This window comes from Colobus angolensis, unplaced genomic scaffold (assembly GCF_000951035.1).
Source record: "Colobus angolensis palliatus isolate OR3802 unplaced genomic scaffold, Cang.pa_1.0 Scaffold109, whole genome shotgun sequence".
NCBI classification, from domain to species: domain Eukaryota; kingdom Metazoa; phylum Chordata; class Mammalia; order Primates; family Cercopithecidae; genus Colobus; species Colobus angolensis.
The window spans coordinates 4239224-4257746 of record NW_012111919.1 but is presented as its reverse complement, the minus strand read 5'-3'; positions in this window follow the sequence as shown (position 1 = coordinate 4257746).

The window sequence follows — 18523 nt, the reverse complement described above, 5'->3', positions numbered from 1 at the left end:
TTTTTTTTTTTTTTTTTTTGCAAAGCTTTGAGATTTTACTTATCATCCTTTACCAGGGCTGAAGCAAGATCAATTAGGAAATTACATGTTTTGTTTTGATTTTTGATTTTTGTGCTAACATACCCCTAAGGTTGTACTCCTTATCAGTTGATTATGCTTGTGAATATCGGAGATCTAAATAGCAGCCCTAGTCACAGTAATTCGATACATATTTTATAATTGAATAAAATAAAAATGGAGCCTCCTATGAGGTTTGGATATATAACCTTCACTTGGATAAAGGTAGAAGAGAGTTGATCATAGATATCTCAACCACTTCTTTAAATGTTATTCTTCAAGAAAATTTACACCAGGGGTGAGTTAATCTTGGGACTATTAGCCTGGTACAGGGACAATCTCAGGGCATAGGAAAGTAGCAGAGAAATTGAAGAATGCTTTAAATGAATATGAGATGGTGTTTTAAAAAAAGTCTATCTTTGAAAATGAGGACAATTCAGGAAAATAAGTTAAAATAAGTTAAAAGAATATATATATTCTTTTGTATATAATATACATTTGTATATATGCATATAAGTGTGTATACATATCAATGTATATAATATAAATATAATACATATATTATCTATAATATATATTCTCTTCTATATATAAATGTATGTATACATTTATATAAATATATGCATATATAAATGTATAATATATATAAACATACACACATAGAAATTATATAAACATATATATTTCAAAGACAAGGTTTTAAAGGACATAATTCAAATGAAAGGGATATAAAAATGTACTTAGGACACTACATACCAAAATTTAACTACTTTTAAGGTTTTTTGTGAACAAGGGAAAAATTTTTTTCCTGATAACAGGGCCAGCAAAAGTGATTAGGGCTTAAGAAAACCTCACAGAAAAATACGATAAAGATGACAGAGATCAAGCTGAAATAATTTCCCCAGATCTAAGAATCAGAACATTATTTTAAAATGCTATTTCAAAGCAACAGATAAAGTACACATTAAGTGCTAGTGGGAAACTGCCTTTTTGAATATTGTGATAATTATAACAACAGATTCTATACTATTTTAACAAATGCAATAGGAAAAGACCAGGAGTAACAGTGCAAAATCCTCAAATTATTGCTGAGTGAGTTTCAAAGTAAATTGATTATTGTGAATAGAGACACAGGTATTAAGTGTTTTATCAGGCAATATGCTATGGTAATTTTATGAAATTACAAGTCTGAGGCAAGATAAAAGATAAATGATATGAACTAGGGGGAGACTGTCAGATTTCAACAAGTTGAACCCGGGCTGGAGCTACAGTTTGGATTGAGAGAGGAATAACTCTTAGATGGAATTACACTGCTCAGGATAACAAGGCAGAAATATTTTGACAGAAACAGAAATGAAAGCAGCACATTTCTTGCTATAGAGGACCTCAGTAGAGTCTGAGATGTATATTATAAAGAAAAACATAAAAGAGCATTCAACAGAGAAAATTAAACGTAGCTGTTTTCTCAACCATCTAAACAATGACACATTTATAAATCAAGAGGAGCCCTAAGGAATAGTGGGAGGGCAACATCCAAGTTGGAAGAACAGGCAGAATTAGGTTGATAGATGTTTTAGGGATATCAGGAAATTGAAGACACCCAATATGACTGAATGAGGTCAAGCACTATTTGGAGAGCAAATAACTGAAGTTGTCCAAATTATGAATCAATGTATTTTGCCAGTAGAATTGCCTGTCATCAATATAAACACCCCACTGTCAGGAGAAAGCAGCATCAGTAGAAATGTTGTGGACACAGAGTGGAGAAAGAAAACTTGATAATAGAAAATCAGGCACTTGGATGCTCTGAGGAATCACAGGACCAAAGATACGGTAGCCCACTATTTCCATTCTGGAACTTTGCTAGGGCCAGAGTACGGGCAACTGAAAAAAGTCAGTGTTGCTGCTGTCCTCAGTTAGTGTGATTACATCAACCATTCCAGAGAATGAGATAGGGACATGCCCATCTTCCTTTTGTTTCTCTTATCATTCTTCTCTTCCTCTCCCTATTCCTCCTCCTCCTGTTTCCTTTTCCTTCTCCTCCTCCTTTTTCTTCTGCCTTCCTTATTCCCTCCTCTCCATTTCTTCCCTCTCCTTTGTCTTTTCTCCCTTTAAAGGAACACCAAAATGTTTAACTTCACATGTTCAGGAATAAATACGATATAAGAAGTGATAACAGAGTTAACATTTTCTAAGATTGACTTGAATATAAAATCTTTTTGTTAATTTTCTCAGGCTATGTATTTAATTTTATTTTGGAAAATCTGATGAAAGAAAGCGATTTGTATTTAAATTGGGCTACATCTTTATCAGCATTTGTATCAGTCTTGATGTCGTCATTTGATTTCATTACAGAATCTGTGACAGACTGCTTTGGACAAAGTGGCTTAAAATATTTTGGAATGGGAAATAGGCAGGAACACTTCCAGCCTTGGATACAGTATGGATCTATAGTAGATGTGATTAATCTATTAATCTATTTTAGATTACTGTTCTAATCTATTTTAGATTCATAGGGGCGAGATCTATGTTCTCTAGTAGTATTTTAGGAAGATAATCAAGGGGGGATAGTTTTATTATGGGGCAAGTGGTTTCATCAGAGTAGAGCATAAATGCCAATTTCCTTCAGCGTAACCACATCTTTGGTTGACTATAAGCTTAATGGCCAAATCCAGTGATTTAAGAGATGGGAAGACATGGAATATTTGGAGGAGAATAATTCTTCTCAAGTTAGTGTTTTCTTATGTGGTTTAAAGCCTTATTATTGTACCAAATCTTGCCCTTTCCTATTCCCATATAGAGGTGGAATGAGTTCTCATATTGACGAGTTTGAGAGAGGACCTGAATTCAGGTAGCCAACCCACCTTTCTTACTTTGAGACACAGGCTGACCACAGAGCACACATGTATTTCATTGCTTTTGACTGAGCACAGAGAAAGCAGGCTCTTTCTCATGAGGGTTGGGGTGATATGGCAGTTCTCGGAAATAAGTTCATTTTGGGGAAATTGTCAACAGCAAGAAGTAGGAGAAAGGTCAAGTCGTCTTTGTAGAGCATCTCTGTCTATGTTGGAGCAATATAATAAACTCTGCTTAATCAACAAAGTGATGATATTATGGGAAAATAGTGTAGGCTGTATGACTTAGGTATGAAACTGTGCTACTGATTCCATAGACTTACAGGCAAGTCCTAAAATCAAGAGCTAATTCAAACAGAAATAGATGGCAGCTCAATATTGGAGCAGGCATTCAAAAATACGTAAAATGATCCATCAAATTGTGAGCAAGACAATATCCTTTTAAAAGCGCCGAGTGCAATGGTGGGCATATTAAATATATAGTTGAATAATTTTAAACATTCTACTTAAAGGAAAGTCTTGGGAGATCTTGGAAATATAATCTTTCCTTGCAAAACCCCACTTATGGAAAATAGACTAAAAAGAAGGTGTATATCCCCTAACTTGCACATCCCATGACAGTCAGATGATGTGAGGTTGCCATCAAAAGTAATTCTTTAAAAAAGATTCTAGTCATAATCAATGAGTAACAATAACCTATTGAAACCATCATTGTTTTCAGAGAAAATTATTTTAATACCGTTACCAGCTCTTTTCGCCCTATCAGGGAGAGGTACCATCTACAGAGAACTGTATGTTTACTTCAAAATATTATCTGGATTAGCACAAGACAAAGTAAATTATATTTGTAAAATTTTTAGTTATTAAGTAATCAGCATAATAGAATTAGTTATGTTAACAAATTTTTAAATAGCTCTTAACCAAGTAGAATTATATTGAAGTCTGACTTTTGATAATACAAAATATATCTACTTTAATTATTTAATTTAATAAAAACCATACATATATAGATGTTTTCAATTTTAACATAATACACCTGCTTATATTTAATAGATAAATAATTTACTACAACAACTTGTTTTATTAAATGAATAAGCAAACTCTCACATTAAAGTCGATATGAGTAACTTGAAATTTAATTCCACAGTTAACCAGTTTACCAGTTTTCTTTAGTAATTTATTCAAAAACTGACAGAAGATTAACTTGCAAGTTGTTTTTTTATCCCTAAATGGTTCTGAAGTTTGTAATTAATGATCCTAAATGAATAAACCACTTTTTTCAATATCAGTAGATGTGTGAGCCATGAAAATATGAACAATCATTTAATTTATCATGTTTCTTGCATTATGTTCTGTTGATCACTGATATGAGATTCTTTAACTCAATTTTTAACAAATATTTATTGAATGATGCACAGACTAAATATCAGTATTTATAGAGGAATATGTGTCAATGTCATGACTTCCTCATCCATGTCCAATTTCTCCATCCTCAACATACTCATTTTTCATAAAGAAATGTATTCCCAGAAGAGGTAAGAATTTTACTTTGTTCAGTAAACTTGATGGTTGGGTGTGTTATCTTTTATATTCACATTTTGTTATTAACAAATGATTCATCTCTGCATATACAATTCACAGATTAATAAATGAAAAGACTTTTATTAATAATTAATGACATTTTCTTTATTTGCTGAAGACTGAAATTCAATGAGCTGAAAACTTTCCTTAATCTTTTAAAATAATATCTAGCAAAATTATCTGTGAGTTCCATTATATTGTATTCCTATGATAATTTAAAGCTACATATATCTTATAGTCAAAATATTTTGAATAGGTTAATCAAGTTTATCCAAATTTTATTAGGCCTCCGCTTTTGACAAAGCAGTGTAGGATATAGAAACAGAAAATATACAGGATACTTTTCCCTCCTCCGGTATTTATTCATGCAGTATATCCTGATTTACTGTCTGTCTTAATTTTATTAATTTATATATTCAACATATGCTTTTTGGTATCTTACCATGTGCCCTGACCATAAGGACCTGAAGGCTGAATGGTGATGAAGACAGTCTTCTTGCCCTCTTTGCCATTGAAATCTAGAGGACAGATAGGAAATAAGCAATGGAAAGATAATTTGGTTTGAAACAACATGAATATAATTTTCTTTAAAATGAAATATATATAACATAACATTTGTTTTTTTAGACAAAGTCTCGCTCTTGTCCCCCAGGCTGAAGTGCAATGGCGCGATCTCGGCTCACTGCAACCTCTGCCTCCCAGGTTCAAGCCATTCTCCTGCCTCAGCCTCATGAGTAGCTGAGATTACAGGCGCCTGCCACCACACCTCATTAATTTTTGTAGTTTTAGTACAGATGGGGTTTCACCATGTTGGCCAGGCTAGTCTTGAACTCCGGACCTCAGGTGATCCACCTGCTTCGGCCTCCCAAAGTGCTGAGATTATAGGCATGAGCCGCCTTGCCCGGCCATAACATGACATTTCTTTGTGTAGTTGTATATGTATGTTATGAGTGAATATCTAAAGGATGAATCAAATCTATTTTTATCAATAGTGAAACAATGAAGACAATTATTTAGCTTTCCAAGGAAACCATCTTACAGGAGACAGAGTTTTATAAGCATGCTAAAGACAATGAACGTATTTATTTGCTTCATCAAGAAATCTCACAACATGATAAATTTTATTAGGATCAAGAAATTACTGTTTTCCGATTTTAAAAGTTACATTGTGGAATACTTATGTAAAAATCTATGCAAATTTGTATTTTAAAGCTTCCTGGCACTCTTGTAACAACTCCCATGCCCATTCATTCTCCTGTTCTTATGGAAGATTATTTCCATATAATTTTCTCTCTCCTAAAATCCTCCTCTAAAAAGAGGAGAAGGGTATCTTCTCCTCTTTTTCTTTGTACAGGGGGTGGCCTTCCTATTTTAGTGGCAAAATAGAACTGATTAGAAAAGACATTTCGCTGGGCGCGGTGGCTCAAGCCTGTAATCCCAGCACTTTGGGAGGCCCAGACGGGCGGATCACAAGGTCAGGAGATCGAGACCATCCTGGCTAACACGGTGAAACCCCGTCTCTATTAAAAAAACAAACAAACAAAGAAACAAACAAAACAACAAAAAAAAACTAGCCGGGCGAGGTGGCGGGCGCCTGTAGTCCCAGCTACTCGGGAGGCTGAGGCAGGAGAATGGCGTAAACCTGGGAGGCGGAGCTTGCAGTGAGCTGAGATCCAGCCACTGCACTCCAGCCTGGGCAACAGAGTGAGACTCCGTCTCAAAAAAAAAAAAGAAAAGACATTTCATGAACTTATATCTTTACATCTGACACCTGTCTACAGCAGTGTGCCCAATGATCTTCTTCTCTCCTGTTATCATGAATGCATTACTTCTGCTCCTAACAGAGGTTTGTCAGTTTGCACATGAGATATCATCTCCTCTTCCCCAGTATAGTATATTGTGCCAATAATTATGTCAGCCATCTTTTGTATCATTAATGTTTATCTCTCTACTAGAGCTCAACTATGAGTGCACACTCAATCTGATCTCTCTAGCCTACTTGCTCTTTGCTTTCCTTTCCCTCGGAGCAAAACTCTTCTACGGTGTTGTCTATTTTCACTACTACTGATCTCTCCACTCTTGGCCTATGCTGAACTCACTTCATTCAGAATTTCCATTTCACCAGACTCCTGAAAATGCTCATTTCAAGGTCACCAATGACCTCCACCTGGTTAAATCCAATAATCAATTCTCATGTCTCAGCTTGCTAGGCCTATCAACAGCATGTAACAATTACTTACTGTCTGCTTATAAAAAACATTTTTTTTTTCTACTTGGTTTTCAGGTCACCACAATCTCCTGCTTTCCCTCCTAACTCCCTGTCACTTCTCAACGTCCTTGGATGGTTCTTCTGCAAACATTCTGATGCCAATGATCAGCCTTTTGATATACTCTTTTCATTATCTGTGTTTATTGCCTTCCAGTTACATAATTTGAATACTTTCTCTTCACTGAGGATTTTCAAGGATATTTGCCCAGCCTAGACCTTTTCTCTAAATGCCAGACTCATATACAAGCCTGCCTACCTGACATCACTTGGATTTAAAGCTGGCATTTCAAATTAACATGGCAAAAAACTGACCTACTGAGCCATCCTCTCCTGCATGAAAAAACAAGGTTTTTCTGCAGCCTTTCCTGCACAAATTGATGACAACCTCATCTATCTATTCATTCAGACCAGATAGAATGAAATTATTCTTGACTCTACTGTTTCGCTCCCTCACCACATGTACTACAACAGCAAAACAATTGCCTGTCCTCGTAAAATGCATGCAGAATTTGACTGCCTTTTGCCACCCCCACAGCCCACTCTGGTTCAAGCTACCATCATTTTTCATTTGATAATGCCAGTTTGTCAATGTGGTACATTTCCACCAGCAATGTGTTCCACATTCTCACCACATTTGGTATTGTCAGTCTTTTGTGGTAGATATGCAGTGACATTTTATTTTGATTTAATTTGCATTTCTTTGATTACTAATGAGTCTTCACACATTTTCATATTAGCCATTTGGATATCTTCTTTTGGAGAGTTCTTGTTAAAACTTCTCACCTATATTTGAATAGTTTTGCTTTTATTGATATAAAGCCATTTTCGTATAATCTGAATATAAAACTTTTCTGGTTACATGAGTACTAATTATCTCCTACTCAGTGGCTTGATTTTTTGTTTTCTTAATTCTGTCTTTCAATGAAGATAAGTTCTTATTTTTGGTAGTAAAATGTATCCATCTTTCTTTGATGGTTATTGGTTTTCGGTTTCCCTTAATTTTTTTCCTACCCCAAATATGAGGATATTATCCTGTATAATCTTTTGAAAGGTTTGACTTTAACATATAAATATTTAATCTGGCAGGATTTGATTTTGTGTGTGCTGTGACAAAGTGGCTAAATATAACTTTTTTTCATATGGAGATCCAACCATCTCCCTGGGAAAAAAAGTTCTTTTTCCACTGATCTTTAGAAACATCTCGAAAAACAAATTAAATGTTCATGTAGGTGATTGTCCCCTTAGGCCGTCTGTTCCATTCTACTACAGGTGGGTGAAAGGACTTATTAAAGATGAAAAACCCAGAAGTCATAAAAATATCAGGAAATCTGATTTGATATTATTAAATAGATAATTTTTAAAGGTCAGCCTGATATAAATGTGTGAACAAAAGTTAACACATAATCAACTATCTGAGGGGAATATACTTCCCCGGTATTGTATACTATTGACCACAAGTTAAGTTCATTAAACTGTAGAACACTTCTATGAATCAGCATTAAAATTATTAGCAAGATAAAAGGAAAATTTGTAAAGGGAAATAGATGTAGAGGGTTCACTGGGGAATGAATGAAAATGGTGTATGAACATATGAATACATTTATATTTCTCAGAATTAAAATTTAAATCAAGATGCAATTTTCATTCTATAAGAATAGCAAACGTTACTTGCATGTTAGCATAGTCTGTTACGGAGGGTGAATGAAAACCAACTCTTTTATATTCTATTGGTGGGAATGGAAATATGGGATACCTTTCATATTCTGTATCTGTATTGGCCTAGATATTCTGCATGTGCATATAACCATAAACTCAATTTATCCTCCCCAGACCCTATGAAGCCAGCCCTTTCATTATCCCATTCCATTTGTGATATCAATACAACAAATAGAGGTAAATTAACTTGCCCGAGATTAAAACTAGTTGTTTTTAAGGCTGAAATTTGGTCCTACATAGTCTGACTTTGTAGCAGCTTTATCAATATAGTATTAGATATAACATAAATACCAAGCAATATAGAATTTTTAAAAAGATTATCCTCAAGCCATGAAATATGAAGCAATCATTAAGAAAAGAATGTCATAAATCTGTAAGTGCTGATTAAAACACATATGTATATATATAAACGTGACGCCAGTAGTTAACTTTGCAGTGAATCCTGGAAATCCGAAGTCAAAGGCAGATTTATTTTTCATTATTCCGTAGTTTTATTTTTCAATTCTACATTGAGGCCCGGTTTTCAGTGTTTGCCAGGGGCACTTAAACCTTCCTTGGTAGTGAAAAACTGTGATTAAAACAGATGATCGACTCTGTCTGGACCATGTCCACTCTTGAGGTCTGCACCAAATGTACGTACTTAGCAAAGAAAGTTTTCACTCATCTTTTGCTCATGATAAATGTGGAATCCTAGGAACCATGCCTTGAACAGATTTGGCATCAGATACAGGCTGTGGTCTACCCCTTCGGTTAATTATAAAGAGAAAAAAATATAAATGCAACAGTATCCATGACATTTGGGAGGCGGTTTGTGAAGGGGCTCAAAACTGTGAGGCTTCCTGCTGGGCTCTGTCGTGCCTTCCAAGAGCCCTGATAGTTCATTCCTCAGAAGAAATGTCAAGCTGCCCATGCTGTCACAGAGCAGATGCTCTGCTGACGTCTTTGGGGAAGTGTCAAGTGACTAGAAACTCGATGCCAAAGATGGAATAAAACTCTTACCCTCAGCACTACATTCTGTGTGCCCCGTGCCCTGGTATTGGGTGATAATCTCAGGACTTGCTGTTGGCGGCGGCCGCAGCTGGGGATACCAAACATGTGATGGGGACACCAAACATATGATGGGAGCACTGTGGGGCATAGCTTTCTCTCTGCCTCTTGCACAAGAAGGTCTTTGTGGTTAGCAAGGAGAAAGCGCCTGTTAAACTTGATTTCCTTTGAAAAGGTTGCCCTCTTCTCTGGCAACTCTTACCTGAGAGGTATCCTCTTTATTTCAAAATATATCTTACAGGTATTCCGTCTTTGTATCTTGTCTTTTTTGTTCTTCAGTGTTTTCTAATATTTAGATTGCTTTTTCAAAGAAAGGCTTTTCAAGATACAAAGTAAGTAATAAAAGTCCGGATATTTACGTTTTTTCTCTTTAAACTTTTTATGCATTGTTTGATTTGAGCTTTAAAAAACACGAGTTTTATGGCGCGTTCTTGTAGAGGATAAAACAGAAATCTCTGAGTTTAAATAACTTGTCCAAAGTGATACAACTAATGAGGAATAGAGGTGGATCGAAAGCTCTAGTCTACCGTGTTTTCTGAGAGCATTGCTACAGTTTCCGGTGATTCGTGCATTCATTCTCATTAGAGAGTATGTCCCAGGCTTTAAAATACTAACAACTAAAGTGAATAATATAGTACTATTTTACTACAGAAAATTTCAAAAATTCTGAACAACAGAACAAATGATAGGGAGGGAGGAGGGAGAGAAGAGAAATAGAAGGAAGAAAGAGAAAGGAAAGAATAGGAGGAAGGTAACCGGGAAGACAAGAGGAAGGAGGAAAATGAAGCAAGAACATAATTAACCAGAGACAAACACGATTAATATTTACATTTATATTTCATTTTTAAGGTATGAATTTTGTCTTATAAATTGTTATGATCATACCCGCTAAGTCTTGATGTTATTTAACTTGATAAAATCAGAAGTTTCACAAGTTGGTAGACATTCTTTTAAATTTTAATTTTCCAGCTAATATTTTTAAAAATAGAATTCCCGATTTTCCTATGCTGGGTATTTTTGGTTATGGTCTCCTTTATTATTGTAATTATAAAGTGATTGAGTAACATATAGTATTTTTCCTAGACAGGAAACATTCACAAAAGTACAATTACTAGACTGAAGAGTGGGAATACTTTTAAGGTTTTTTGATATGTATGGATATATTTATTTCCAGAAAATTTTATACCAATTATTGCTTATTCTAAAAATATACGAGAAATAACAGCATATATATATATATGTATAAAATTTGGGTTAATTTGATCAATATACTGAATGTTTTTACATTCAATACTGAGCTAAAGTATTATTACACTACTGAGCTAAAGAATTTTGGTAATTTTGCTAAGTATTCTTATTTTTATTGTGAATTATGTTATTTACACATTGAAAGTCTGTGTAATTTAATGAGATTTATCTCATTCTATGTCTTGAAGCCCTGAAGTATATATGATTTTGATGAATACTTCCTTAAGGAAATCAATATAAAATTAATAAACATTTATATGTAATGAGAAAATAAATCACAATACATACCATAATCATGATATCCAGAATAAAAATATAATATTTTATTTATGAAATTTCTAACATAAATCTGTATTTTTCTACTATTATTTTTGCCATATTTTCTTGCATTGTCCCTTTACAGGAAAATGATTATGTAATATCAGTTTCTGATATAAATAGAAACAGAAACTAGACAAGTGATTGCCTGAGTCCGGAGGGTCTGGTGTAGGGTGGGGAGCCAAGGAGAAGATAGGAGGGGTGGAGAGAGAAATGGTGAATGCCTACTAATGGTTATGGAATTTCTTTATTGAATGATGAAAAAGATTTAAAATTGATTTCAGTGGTGATTGTATTTCTCTGTGAATATACTAAAAGCCATCAGATTGTGTATTTTAAATGAGTAAATCATATAATATGCAAATTATATCTCAATAAAATTGTTAGAAAATTCAGATGTTGGTTGGGCGTGGTGGCTCACGCCTGTTATCCCAGAATTTTGGGAGGCCAAGGCAGATGGATAATCTGAGGTCAGGCGTTCAAGACCAGCCTGGCCAACATGGTGAAACCCCGTCTCTACTAAAAATACAAAAATTGGCTGGGCATGGTGGCATGCACCTGTAATCCCAGCTACCCAGAAGGCTGAGTCAGGAGAATTGCTGGAACCTGGGAGGGAGAGGATGCAGTGAGCGGAGATCACACCACTGCACTCCAGGCTGGGTGACAGAGCAAGACTCCATCTCAAAAAAAAAAAAAGAAAAAGAAAATTCAGATGTCAGAATAGAAAGTCAATGCAATCTTTTCTCTAGTGATATAAATTAATTTTCATTAATAACATATTTTAGGAAAGAATACTTCAGCATCATAATATGTTATTGAAAATGTCATTTACATTTTTGAGATGTAGTCAAACTTGGGAATATTTTCAATTTTCTTTATATATGAGCTGTGAAATTTTAGAATATTATTGAATATATATAATATATGTATAGATATTTTAGCATAAAAAATTCTTTTGACCAGGCTGCTTTGGAAACTGAGTTCTCCTTGTTAATTTTAAATGTCTGATTATTTGAAGAATTTACATGAACTAGTTTCTCGCACTGTAAAATTCAAATATTGTCTTTTCTTCTTTGTCCCCATATTTCTTTTAAAAGTTTATTGGCCGGGCGCAGTGGCTCACGCCTGTAATCCCAGCACTTTGGGAGGCCGAGGTGGGTGGATCACAAAGTCAGAAGATCGAGACTATCCTGGCTAACACTGTGAAAACCCGTCTCTACTGAAAATACAAAAAATTAGCCGGGCGTGGTGGCGGGCACCTTTAGTCCCAGCTACTCAGGAGGCTGAGACAGGAGAATCGCTTGAACCCAGGAGGCAGAGCTTGCAGTGAGGTGAGATGGTGCCACTGCACTCCAGCCTGGGCGACAGAGTGAGAATCCGTCTCAAAAAAAAAAAAAAAAAAAAAAAATTATATGTATTTATTGTGTACAGCATGATGCTTTGATGTATACAGCTATATCTTGGTATCCATTGGGAACTGGTTTCAAGATCTCTTACAGATACCAAAATTCACCAATGATCAAATCCCTTATACAAAATAACATAGTATTTGCATATAACCCATTCACATCCTCTCATATACTTTAAATCATCGCTTGATTAATTATAATACCTATTACCATGTAAATGCCTTGTAAGTAGTTAGTATACAGTATTCTTTGGATAATAATGACAAAAAATGGCTATACATGTTTAGTACCAGCCTATCCATCCATGTTTGTTTTCCAAATATTTCCATCCAATTGCTTGAACGCACAGATATAAAACTCAAAGATCCAGAGGGCCGACAGTATGTACATTGTGGAGTGGTTAAATCCAGCTAATTGACAAATGCATTACTTCATATAGTTATCATTTTTGTGGTGAGAACATGTACCATCAACTGTCTTTAAATTTTTCAAGAGCACAACAAAAGGTCGTTTTCTAGATGCAGGGGTGTACATAGATATTTTTAAAACATTCTAATTTTAATTATATATACATTTCCACCCATCTCTACCCAACTAGCCTCTGATAATCACCATTCTATTCTCTACTTCTATGAGGTCAACTTTTTTTAGATTCCACATGAATGAGATTATGGGGTATTTGTCTTTCTGTGTCTGGCTCATTTTACTTAACATAAGGCCCTCCAGGTCCGTCCATGTTGTAACAAATGACAGGTTGTTTTTTTTTTTTTCTCTTTTCTGTGACTGAAAAAATACTCCATTGTGTATATGTACCACGTTTTCTTTATTCACTCATCTGTTGATGGACACTTAGGCTGATTCCCCATCTTGGCCGCTGTGAATGGTCCTGCAGTAAATATGGGAGTGCAGAAATCTCTGACATACTGATTTCATTTCCTTTGTATATATACCCAGTAGTAGTGCTTGGATCATATAGTAGCACTATTTTTTGTATTTTGAAGAACCTACATATTGTTTTTCATGATAGTTGCACTAATTTACATTCCCATCAATGGTATGTAAGAGTCCCCTTTGTCCACATGCTTACCAACCTTCTCTTTTTTCTTTTTGATAATAGCCATTCAAGCTAGAGTGAGGTAATGTTTCATTGTGGTTTTAATTTGCATTTTTCTGATGATTAGTCATGTTGAAATTTTTTTTTCATATACCTAATGGCCATTTTTTTCATATACCTATTGAAAAATACCCTTTTAGGTCTTTTGCCTGTTTTTAAATTGGGTTATTTGTTTTATTGCTATGGAGTCATTTGAATTCCTTATAAATTCTGGATATAACCCTCTTATCGGATATATAGTTTGTAATATTTTCTATCATTATATAGGTGGTTTTTTCACTATGTTGATTGTTTCTTTTGCTGAAGAAACTTTTTCATTTGATATGATTCAATTTATATATTTTTGTTTGTGCTGAGTATGCTTTTGAGGTAATATCCAAAAAAACACTGGACATTATTTTTGGATGTTGGATATAAAAATAAATCAGTGAACATAGGATATCTTTTGACTTGTGTCTTTAACATTTTTTATTAATGTTTTATAGTTTTTAATGCAGATTAAAATTAATGTTTTATAGTTTTTAATCCTTGTAACTACTCTAAATGGCATTGTTTCTTGATGGTTCCAAAGCAATGTCATGGAGCTTCTCCTCTATATTTTCTTCCAGCAGTTTCATGTCAGGTCTTACATTTAAGTCTATAATGCACTTTGAGTTGACTTTGTATATGGTGAGAGATAAAGGTCTAATTTTATTCTTCTGCATGTGGATATACAGTTGTTTTAACACTACTTATCGAAGAGACCTCTTTTCCCCATTATGTGTTCTTGTCAGCTTTTTCAAAAATCAGTTAGCTGTAATTGCATGCATTGATCTCTGGGCCCTCTATTCTGTTCTGTTGGTCTGTGTGTCTGTTTTTATGCCAGTTTAATGTTATTTAGGCATATAGCTTTGTAGTATATTTCATTTATTTTGTTCTATTTAATTTTTATATCTCCTCAAATTCCTTTTATACCATGTAGTATATTTTAAATTTAGGTAATGTGATATTTCTGCCTAGGTCCTTTTTGCTCAAAACTGCTTTGACTATTCAGGGTATTTTGTGTTTTTAAAAAAGTTTAAAAAAAAATCTGTTTCAGTGAGTAATGTCATAGGTATTTTGGTAGAAATTGCATTAAGTATTTAGATTATTTTGAGTAGGATAGACATTTTCATAGTCTTACAATCGCTGAACATGGGATATCTTTCTATTTATTTATATCTTCTTTAACTTCTTTCATTCATGTTTTGTAGATTTTAAAGTAGAGCTTTTTCACCTCTTTGGTTAAATACTGTATAATTCCAATTATATAGTATCTTCCAAAAAGATGCTATATCATTTCACTCTTCTTAATTACTGTGTAATTTTGTTGAAAATGTATGCATGTATGTTCATCAGGGATATTGGCCTGTAGTTTTCTTTTTTGTTGTGTTCATGTCTGGTTTGGGTATCTGGGTAATACTGGCCTTGTAAAATGAGTGTGGAAGTATTCTCTTCAATATATTTGGAAAAATGTGAGAAGAATTCATATTATTTAAAAAAATGTTTGGTAGAATTTAGCAGTGAAAACATCTGAATTTTTATTATTGATTCAATTTCCTTGCTTACTGGTCTGTTCAGGCCAGATTTCATATTTTTAAGAATGTAATTTTGATAGGTTGTATATATCCAGGCATTAATCCATTTCTTCTAGGCTATCAAATTTGTTGACATATTATTGTTTGTAATAGTCTCTTACAATCCTTTGTATTTTGTGGTGTCAATTGTAATGTCTTTTTTGATCTCTGATTTTACTTCTTGAGTCTTCTCTCTCTCTCTTTAAAATTTAATCTTGCTAAATGATTATCACTTTTGCTTAATTTTCATAAACCATCTCATTTTGTTGGTCTTTTGTATTGCTTTGCTAGTCTCCATTTTATTTATGTCTGCTCTGACTTTTATTATTTCTTTCCTTCTACAAATTTTGGGTTGAGTTTGTTCTTTCTAGTTCTTGAGGCAAAATGTTACCTTGTTTAGAGAACTTCCTTGTTTTCTGATACAGGAATCTATTGCTGTAAACTTCCCTCTTATGACTGCTTTTGTTGTATCCCATAGATTTTGATACATTATGTTTTCATTTTTGTTTATTTAAATAAATTAAAAATTTTTTTGTTTTTTATTTCACTATTGACCAGTTGGTTATTCAGCAGCATATTGCTTAATTTTCATGTATTTTTAATGTTTCCAAAATTTCTCCTGTTGGTCATTTCTAGTTTATGCCGATGTCAACTGGGGAAAATGACGAGACAAGTCTCAATCATTTTAGGAGATTTATTTGCCAAAGTTAAGAACGCACCTGGGAGACAGGTCTGTTCTTTTCTCTGAAGATGATTTAGAGGACTCCAAATTTAAAGGGGAAAAGGGTGGGATATTGAGAAACACACAGTTTTCATATAAACAAAGGGACAGAGAAAAAATGTGGGAAATCTGCATGTTACATATGGTAACACAGACAAAATGGGGTAGGGGAACAATTAGATATGCATTTGTGTCTGGCGGGCAGGGGGTGACTGCACTTGTAAAGATAAGCTATCAATCTGCATTGTCATGGAGAAGTTTTAACAGCTCACTGGGAATTTACTTGTGGGCAAATTATGGAGGAGGCGTGTAGCCTTTCATCTTCTAGTGATCTTATTTAGGAATCAAAATGGGGAGGCAAGTTTTCATGGCCCAGTTCCCAGCTTGACTTTTCCCTTTGGCTAAATGAGTTTGGGGGTCCCAAAATTTAATTTCCTTTCATACCATTATAGTCAGAAAAAATACTGTATATTTTCAATCTTCTTAAATTTGTTAAAACTTGTTTTGTGGCCTTACATATGTATTTTGAAGAATGTTCCATATGAAGTTGAAAATAATGTATATTATGCAACTGTAGGATGAAGTGTTCTGTAAGTATCTGTCAGGTCCATTATGTCTAGGCTGCTATTTAAATTCAGTGTTTCTTTGTGAATTTTCTATCTGCATGATGAACTCCAGCTTTTGTTTTTCTTTATAGCTCCTTCATTTCTGAAGGACAGCTTCACTGGGCACAGGTTTACTGCTATGCAATTTTTTTTCCCCCTCAGTGCCTTGAATATATCATTCAACTGTCTCCTGGGCTGTAAGGTTTCCCCTGAGAAGTCTCCTACTAGACATATTGAAACTCTCTTACATATCATTTGTCTCCTTTCTCTTGATGATTTCATGATTCTCTTTGTCTTTAATCTTTGAAAATGTGGTTATAGTATGTCATGGGGGTAGTTTTCTTTGGATTGAATGTGATTAGAATTTTATTTACTTTTTGTACCTAGGTATTATATCTTTCTCTAGATTTGGAAAGTTTTCTGCTATTATTTCTTTAAATAAGTTTTTATCCCTTTATCTTTATTGTCTTTTAAATGCCAGTGATGCATCAATTTCGTCTTTTGATAATGTCATACAATTCTCATAAGCTTTTTTCCTTTTAGATCTTTTCTTTTCTTTTTTTTCTTCTTACAGACTATATATTTTTAAATACATTCTCATTAAGTTTACAGTTTATTTCTTCTGCTTGATTAACTTGTTACCAGCGGCAGGTAACTGAGTTACCACCAGCGAATCTGTATGGGTCTGCAGCAACCTTAGTTCCTGCCTCCTCAGCAGAAAGAATTGGACAGTGGGGCATAAGGCAGAAGGAGAGACTGAGGCAAGTTTTAGATCAGGAGTAAAAGTTTCAAAAGTTCTGAGTAGAAACAAAAAGAAGAAAAGTACACTTGGGAGAGGGCCAAGCAGGCAACTTGAAATCGAAGTGTGCGGTTTGACTTTTGACTTAGGGTTTTATATGTTGGTATACTTCCAAGGTCTTGCATCCTTTCTCCCCTAAATCTTCCCTTCAGGTGGGCTGTCTGCACACACAGTGGCCTGCTAGTGCTTGGGATGGGAGCATATGCACTGTGTTTACTGGAGTTGTACACATGCTCACTTAACGCATTCTTTCCTTACCAGCTGAATGCTCCTAGATCATATACCAGTTAAACTTCACTATTTTGCCCATAATGCACATGCCTGGACTCGCTTGTCCGATTCCTGAGATCTTATCAGGAAGCTGCTGATCACCAGTTTCAGGATTTTCTATCTATAGGGAGACTACCTTTCCCTGGCACTGGCTCTGACCAATTATTATTTGAGAGAGACTGTTACAACCACCTGATCATCACCTCATGGTCACCTGACATTCCCAATCAGGCGGAGCCCTCTCCTGCCCTGCTCATGCTTGACTAACTACCTACTGTAATATTTCCCATGTCAAGAGTTCAAGACTCCAATTCTTTGGGGAAAATTCACAAAGGTCAGTCTCCTGTAACTGCTTTCTGCTGACAGAGGGACGGTAGTCATGGTTCTGTGAATCTTGGCCTCTTGCTAGCTGTCAGGGCAGGAGGGCATCTATGTGTTGGTGAAAGTGGTATCCAGCTAGGTCCAAAGGAGACAGAGGCAGGATTTCACCTCTGTTATGTCCCACTGATGGGCCATCTAGGTGTCCTCTGTAGAAAGGTGAATCGAATATTGAGAAGACATTATCCCTCACTGAGGATTATCTGGAGCTTAATGACCTGAAAGCAAAAAGAGAAAAATCAGGTTATTAGAAGAATTTTAAAACAAAATAAGGTGATGAGGACAACTCCAAAAAAATCCTGAGGCTGCCAACATACCCAGGCAACTCATGGCTATAGTCATGCCTTCTGAGTTAAATCTCTTTACTTTATAACCTTCCTTACCAGAAATACCTCTTTACCTATATAACCTTTGAGTTAAACAAGTAATTTCCCCTTCTCTTAGAAAGTTAAGATTTGTACTGCATGTTGCTGTGCAAGTCCTGTGAGAAGGGAGCAGAGAAGGACATTACCTATATAATGTACGAGTTATTCCCCCTTAA